At 35.3% G+C, this 8,273-nt stretch overlaps 1 pseudogene; it reads left to right on the forward strand.

The window, feature by feature from the left end:
- Positions 1-7,228: 7,228 nt before the first annotated feature.
- On the forward strand, positions 7,229-7,347 carry LOC112470823 (annotated as a pseudogene).
- The last annotated feature ends 926 nt before the right edge of the window (positions 7,348-8,273 follow it).

Below are 8,273 nucleotides of genomic sequence, written 5' to 3' on the forward strand. Positions count from 1 at the left end.
AAATGTAGTAGTCACTGTATTCTTACCTGCCAGGCACTTATGTAAAGTTTGTTGTTATTATTATTGCTGTTTTCTGGTCCATACTGAAATGCTTTTGTTATTTCTGTCTCACATTGTATGATTGAATTATGAGCTGAAATGGTCGCTTTTTTCATGAAACACTTTTTTTTTTTTTTTTAATCTGTAAGACTGACAAAGTATGATTATTCAGACTTGGGTATTTTGCAGACATTTTCTTAAATAAACAAAGTGACTGTCACTTCAAGGAAAACAACTGATAATATTTGTTGCAAATGACAAAATTCAAGCTTTCAGGTGAAAATTAGAATGCTGGATAACTTGTATCCACTACTGTGAGCTTGACAGCTTCCCAGTAGTTAAATATTTTTCTGATGATGTTGGTGGTAATATTAACAAAAATGATTTTTTGATATGCTGTGGTGAAATCAGTATTTGAAAGATCTGTGTAACTCAGTGAACCAATATTTTCCCAATGACATATGCATGTTACAAAGTCAGTCATGGGTAATAGATCCATTCAAAGACCAAAACAGACTAAAAGATTTAAGGGTAACTGACTACAAAGTTTCACTGATCTGTTTTCATAGTCCACATTGTAATTAACCTTTCCTAAGAGGAACTACCAGTTTTTTAGTTTTAGTGTAGTATCAAAAAAGAATATCCAAAATTATCTGAAGTCTATTAAAATACTTCTTTTTTCAACGACTTATTTATATGAGGCAGAATTTTCTTAATGTACTTCAACCAAAACAACAGATTGAATGCAGAAGCAGATCTGGGAATCTATTAACGTTTTCTATTAAGCCAGACTTCTCAAAAATTTTTTTCTTATTTTGAAAAATGTAGTTATTTCTATTAATATGTAATAGGTTTGTTGTTTCTATTTTAAATAGTTATTAATTTTTTAAAAATTTAGTTACCGAGATGGTAAATATTGATAGATATGACTCACATAAACAAATGTCCTTTTCAGTCCTCAATAGTTTGATTGTAAAAGGTTCCCAAAACCAAAAAGTTTGCAACTACCTGATTTAGACCAATCAAAGCTTTGCCATTTGGGGCTTAGCTTTCACCACTTCTGTGTACATGATTTTATGTTGTCTCAATAAAATCTGAATTCTATTAACAGAGTGGTTAATTGCTTGATTAGACAGTAATGATCTGCCAGTTAAGCCAAAGGAGAATTTTTCCAGGGGCATGGAGCAATCAGCAAACTGCGACCTGTCTTTGGGAACGTTGGCAAGGGGTTCTCAGATCGTATATCTCAGGGACAGGGACCTCATACTGCAATGCTCCTGAGCTGCCAGATTCTAGGGGAAAGTTTTCTTCAAAAGCTGCACACAAAAAATGGATAGAGGAAGTTAGTTGCCTTCATGCTCATTGAGCCTCTGGTCTGATCCCAAAAGCAATGGTGTTCTTTGCTGGAGATGTTTGTTTCTTTTCCAGAGTACACAAAATACTGACATTGCATACCACTGCCTCATACCAGAACTGGAGGTCTCAGCTATATCTTGGCTCACCCCCTGGCTCCACAAGTCAACCAAGGCTGTTTTGATTGATGGATTGGTGATTATTCAGGAAAATTAATGCGTGACGGTAAAGGGAGCAGGTAAAAATAGAATCAAACAATATTAATATGAAATCAGAGAGGATAATGGTGATAAAGAAAATAGTCATGGGTATATGCAAGGAAACTGTTAGGTGACTGGGGAAATCATAATGCTCGTAACCATGATTAACGACACAATAGGAGTCACAAGATTAGGATTTACAATGAGGGTTTCTCGTTTAGACATACTGAGTTTAATATCCTTGGAAGTCTGCAGGGAGACATGTCCCTAGGCAGTTATAATATGGTCTGACCTTTAAAAAAGAAATTGGGCTAGAATACAGATCTTGGAGTATTCAAAATAAGGTCATAGTTGAAGCTGTGGGAATTGGTAAGATGTTTTTCTCCCCTGAGAGATAAATTGATAAGACAAGGCAGTCAAAGATAGAAACTTAGGAAGTGTCACCTAAGGGATGGTAAGAAGAGGAATCCAGTACTGGAGACTGGAAAAGAGTATTAGGCAGGAAGAAAACAAAGAAGATATTATTAAAGATGCTAAAGGAAGAAAGTTTTTCACAACTTTACCATGCAAGATGAAAATTGTGAAAAGGCAGTAAGATTTGGCAAATAAGAAATTAATGATGACTTTAAAAAATAAACTATTTTCATAACAGTTTTAGACATACAGAAAAATTGTAGATGGTAGAGTTCTTACACACCCAACATCCTGTTTCTCCTATTAACATCTTACTTTGGCATGCCATATTTGTTAAAATTAATGAACCAACATTGATACACTATTATTAACTTAAGTCCATAGTTTTTTCAGATTTCCTTAGTTTTACCTCTGTCCTTTTTCTGTTCCCAATCCCATCCAGGTTATCACATTACATTTAGATGTCATATCTTCTTGGGATCCTCTTGGCTGTGACAGTTTCTCAAGTTTTCCTTGTTTTGATAACGATGACTGTTTGAGGAATACTGGTCAGGCATTTTGTGGAATAATCCTCATGTTTTTCTTAGGATTCTACTGGGGTTGTGGATTTTAGGGAGGAAGACCACAGAGGTAAACTGTCATCTTAATCATACTATATTGAAGGCACATACTATCAACAGATTTTATCACTGTTGATGTTGACCTTGATCACCTGGCTAAATGAGTGTCAGGTTTCCCCACTGTAAATTACTCCTTTTCCCGCTCTTTCCATATTGTACTCATTGAAAGGAAGTCACTATATATAGCCTACATGTAAAATGGGGACTTATGCTCCTCCTCCTCAAAGATGGAGTACCTACATAAATTATTTGGAATTCTTTTGCATGGGATATTTGCCCGTTCTCCCAATTTTTAAATTTATTAAGTCATTTATTTATATCAGAATGGACTCCTGAATATTTATTTTATACTTTGAGTTGTAATCTAAAACTATATTAATTTTGTTGCTCGACTTGTTCCAGCCACTGGGAGTTCTTTCAGTAGCTTCTGTGTCTCTTTTACATACCCTCATTCAGTGACGACTTTTGGGTGATCCACTGCACCAGAGTGGGGAGCACAGGCATAACAGTGTGTGGAGAAGTGGCGAAGCAATGGAAGCAGAAAAACAGTTAAGTAGTGCCTCAGATCAAGGTGAGGCTTATGATTTGGCTTTATAAGTCCTCTAGACATTTTAATCTCATAAAAACACAAACAGATAAAAGTTCTGGCTATGTCATAAAAAGCCTCAAAGCATTAAAAAAATAAAACCATAAAACCCAGAGTGATCGTTGGGTGAACACTGAGGACGCCACTTAAAATTTATACCTGATGAGACTGAGAAAATAGTTACTGTCTGTTCTTACTGCTTTCATTTTTCTCATACACTATATTTTTCTTTTAACAGAGTAATGTGATAAATGTTAATTACAAAGTGAGTATGCCAGAATTGTTGATGTTCTTAAAACTTCTCTGTGAATGCCAGCAGTGTAGGATTATAGAGAAAATGACTTGATTTTAGGTCTCATTTAAATTCCTGCAAAGACTTGATCTTTAGAAATGCTATAAAAATGTTTTCCAGCGAATAGGTAATTTTTCTCACAGTGACTATCTTCTATCAGTAAAGCAATTAAAAATATTTAGAAGACAAATTGTTTTCATTTTGTTCTCTGATCATTTCTTCATTTGAATTAACTGATGAAGTTTTAAATTTTTACAGCGGGCAAAAGAAGCAAGAGAGAGGGTTCAAGGTGTTGTTTGATAGAGTATGGACAGATTAAGGATGAAGAGGCAATATTGATTCATAACTCCCCCCACACATACTATCGGCAGCCATGTTTATGGTTTGGGTCCAGGAAGTCATTTTCAGCGTCCATTCTACTAATATTTACTCCATTTCTACTTTGCACCAAATAATGTGATAGATGCTGAGGATACTACAATGAATAAGTCATAGTCTTGCTAACAAGCAGTTGGTGAGTATAGGCGACGTAGATTGGGGGCAGACAAGTAAACTACAAGTGTAGTCCACTACAAGCTTTGTGCTGTATGTACGAGCATATAGGAGATACAGCTAACCCAGAATTGGTCTGGTAGAGTCAGGGAAGCTCCTCAGAGTGAAACGAAACTACATCCTGAAGGACAAGTTGGAGGTAATCAGATTAAGGAAGGGGTGCAGAGGAGAGGAGGCACTTTAAGCAGGAAAAAGCATAATAGTTGAGGAGTAACAAGTTTTTCAGTATGGCTAGACCATAGAATTCTAGACCAGTAGAAGTATAATGTAGAACCGCCCATATAATTAAAAAATTTTAGTGGTCACATTATGAAAGTAAAAACAGTCAAGTAAAATTAATTTTAATAATATTTTTATTTATCCCAATCTTTAAAATCATTTCACCTCAACATGTAATATGAAAAGTTAGTAGACATTTTTACATATTTTGCACCACATTTAAGAAATCCAATGTGTGAATTATACTTACAGCATGTCTCAATTTGGATTAACCACATTTCAAGTGCTCAGTAGGCACATGTGGCTAGTGGGTACTATATTAGACAGTATAGTTGCAGAGTAAAGTAATGAGATAAATCTACAGAGATAATATGGGAGCAGATTAGGTAGGTATTGTTTGTTGGTGAAGTTATTTAACCCAAGGGAATGGGAGGTTTTGACAAGCTTATGCATGGGAATAACCTATACTTAAGCTTTCACTGTGGAAGATGGATTGGCGGTGGGCTTGACCAGAAGCCAACTAGTTCTAGGCAATATATGATAATACTTTTAAGGAGGGGAGTGACTTGGGTGTGGTGAAAAGTAGGAGTTAAGAGTTAGAAGGAGAGAGGGAACTGAGAAACGAGACTAGAATGACTACCTCATTCTGCTGGTTCCCCCTTCCTGGGAGTACAGTAGAACCATTTTGAGAACTGAGAGAAACAAGAGGAAGAATGAAAGGATTGGGAGGTGAGGTATTTAGTTTGGGACATCCAAAATTATAAGAGTTGAGACATCAAGTGGTATGTTCATATCTAAAAACAGAGAGATGTCATCAACATATAAATAGTAACTGACACCATACCATGCAGTTGGATAAAATTACCTAGGATGAGTATGTAGAATAGTAATTCTCAATCCTGAGTTTTTTATAAGAATTACGTAGGAGGTGGTTTAAAATGCAGAGTTTTGGTCTTTATCCCCAAGATGCCTGCTCATTAGGGTGAGGGCTGAAAATTGCACTTTTACTAAGAACCCCTAGAAACTCTGATGCTGATCCAAGTGGTTCCTTTAAAGCACTCCTTTACAAACACTGGTGTAGAATGATAAATAAGGAGAAACTGCCTACACATATGGAAGTGTAGATAACAAAAGCCCTTGAAGAAGAAAGGAAAAGAGCCACTAGAGAGGTTAATGAAAAATCAGCAGAGTGTTATCTGTCATGAAAGAGGAGGGGGAGCTGGATTCTTACCTCAAAGGGGAGCAAGTCTGGAGGTGGGATGGCTAGGCAGGTACCTTACTTGATGGGGCAGTCAGCAAGGGAAAAAGGCACCACCCTTTGGCTACTTCTCAAGCTGTGTGTCCTAAATGTGTCTTCTTAAAGCTACCAATAAACCCATTAAATTCCAGAGTATTTGAAGGAGGAAGTGGTGTACTGCCTTAAAAGGAGCAGAGAAATCAAATAAAATTCTATTTGAAAATGACCATTTGATTTAGTAACTCGGGCCATTGATGGCAATTTGTATGACCTGGTGGGATGGAAGCCTAGTTTCAATAGGTGAATTGTAAAAGTGGGTTGAGTGAATGTGTAAAACAGTTTTTTTTTTTTTTTTTTTTTTAAAGAATTTTGGCTATAAAAGTGAGGAAAGAGAAAGCAGAGTGCATAAATGGATGTTCACTTAGGCAATACTAAGAGATGCATGCCCATCTTCTGAGTCTGTCCATCCTTATTTCATTTCTATTGTGGGGGTTGACTCAATAATGTAAAACCACAGGATCTCTGTACATGCTTCATAGAATATAGTTATTAAATAATATTGTGCTTATATATTCAAATTAGTCAAACGATATTCAGTCATTCTATCATCTTTTCAACTAATTATGGTAATGGATAAACCATTTTGCAGAAAAATTACAGCTAATTACTAATGGTTTGAAAAAAGTGCCAACCTGTCATAGGTTGTGGTTGGATGAGGGAAATAAGAAAGGAAAAGAAATTGGGACGTTGAATCTGAATTTCTTAGTCTTCTTCTTACCTGTCCTCTATTGGCCAATCATGCATAATTGGCAGAGCTTGCCTTCCCAGCCCCAAACTAGTAAGATTCTACCATCACTTGACCATGGTTAGTCCAAAAGTCAATTCATCTAGCTCTGATAAAGAAGAGCTTATCAGAACTTCATTGTTACAGTAATTTTGTATTAGCTGTTATCTCCTTTTTACTCAACACCACTCCCATTACCAGGTTAATCTAGAACCGACTGATTACCAGTCACCAAATCTATTATTTCATAATGTAGAGTATCAGTTTAGATATTGCACAAATGCAGTAAATATTTAAAAGATGTGCTTTGCTTCCACTATGAATATGGAGTGCTACATAATATAAAAATTCAAATAAAATGAAATACAAATAGGAGTGTTAGAGCTTCATTTCTAAACATAGCTGAAATTTCAATCAGAACATTTTTGTTGGCAAAAACAATTTAGTCCTTAGTTGATTAAAAGAGATTTGAAAATTTAGCAAGTATATTTCCCTCCTCCCTCTTCTTCCCCCTTCATTAAAACTTAAAAACATAGTAGTAAAGAAATAACAAAGGTATAGCTATAAAGACAGAGAATGTAGTGAGCAAGAGTAATAAACACTTTTGGAAGATGGAAAGCGATGGTGAATAATCCCTCAAGAAACTTAGTCCCTGGGGATGAGAATGGCAGGGAGAAGGAAGCTCACTGGTGCTCTAGCACCCCAGGAACACTTGAGAATTGAAAACACTGTGGCTTCATGAAAGGAGGTGAAAGAGAGGCCTGGAAATGAGGATATTAGAAAATCTATGTTAGAAGCAGATTCCCCAGTCTTCCAGATTATAAGTGTATATATCTGAGTAAAATCCTAATCTTTCTTATTGAGAGTCAATAGCAGATATCTAAAATTGATGAAATAGCTGGATAAGCATATCACTTTAAAATATGGAGATAGTCTATGGCCATGCCACCGTGAACATGTCCAATCTTGTCTGATCTCGGAAGCTAAGCAGAGTCAGGCCTGGTTAGTACTTGGTTAGGAGACCACCTAGGAATACCAGGTGCTGTAGGCATTAAAACAATAAAAATAAATAAAATAAAATAAAATAAACTATGTGGATAAATCCCTGGAATAGAAACTAAAATAACTGAAGGTTTTGCTCTGAGGAGGTAGATCCTGGAGTTGGTGTTAGACTGCTGTTTCTATTTTATTTGATTTTTAAAATTGTGGTTTAATATCCATAAATAAATGTACCATTTCGGTCATTTTTAAATACTCCAGCAAAGAGGTTTTATTACTCATATTTAACAGTAGATGAAGATGAATGCATTTATAATTTTTGCTTTTTTGCTGGTATCTCAGATACAATAAAATTGAATGGATTTAATCATTATATTTTTGTTGCAGTAAAATATGCATAAAACTTACCATTTTAACTAATTTTAATTACACAATTCATTGGCATTAAGTACATTCACAATGTTGTGTAGCCATCATAACTTCCCATTTCTAATTTTTTCATTAACCCAAATAGAAACTCTATATCCACTAAACATCAACTCTCCATTCTCTCTCTCCCTTAACCCTTTCCTCATACCTCACAACCCCACAGTTTCTGGTAACCTCTGTTTTAGTACTCTCTGTCTTTATGAATTTACCTATTCTAGGTGTCTGTATCAATGGAATCATAAAATATTTGTTTTTGTGTCTGACTTATTTCACTTAGCATAATGTTTTCAAGATTAATTCATGTTGTGCCATGTATTTCTATTTGAACTTTAAAGCTAATGTTAATGTATTACATTGGGAAAAATAGAAATTAAACAAAATCCTGCAAAGTATTGCTCATTCTATAGGTATTTAAAACAAAGCTGAATAATCAGGTTAAGAAGGGTCTTTCAAGTCCACAGCTAGTAAGTTAATACAGTTGGGGTTCCAATTTGATTGTCTCCTTGACACTTATCAAGTCCAACAATTTCTGTCTATCCACTATTACGT

The sequence above is a fragment of the Pteropus alecto genome, unplaced genomic scaffold (assembly GCF_000325575.1).
Source record: "Pteropus alecto unplaced genomic scaffold, ASM32557v1 scaffold3, whole genome shotgun sequence".
NCBI classification, from domain to species: Eukaryota; Metazoa; Chordata; class Mammalia; order Chiroptera; family Pteropodidae; genus Pteropus; species Pteropus alecto.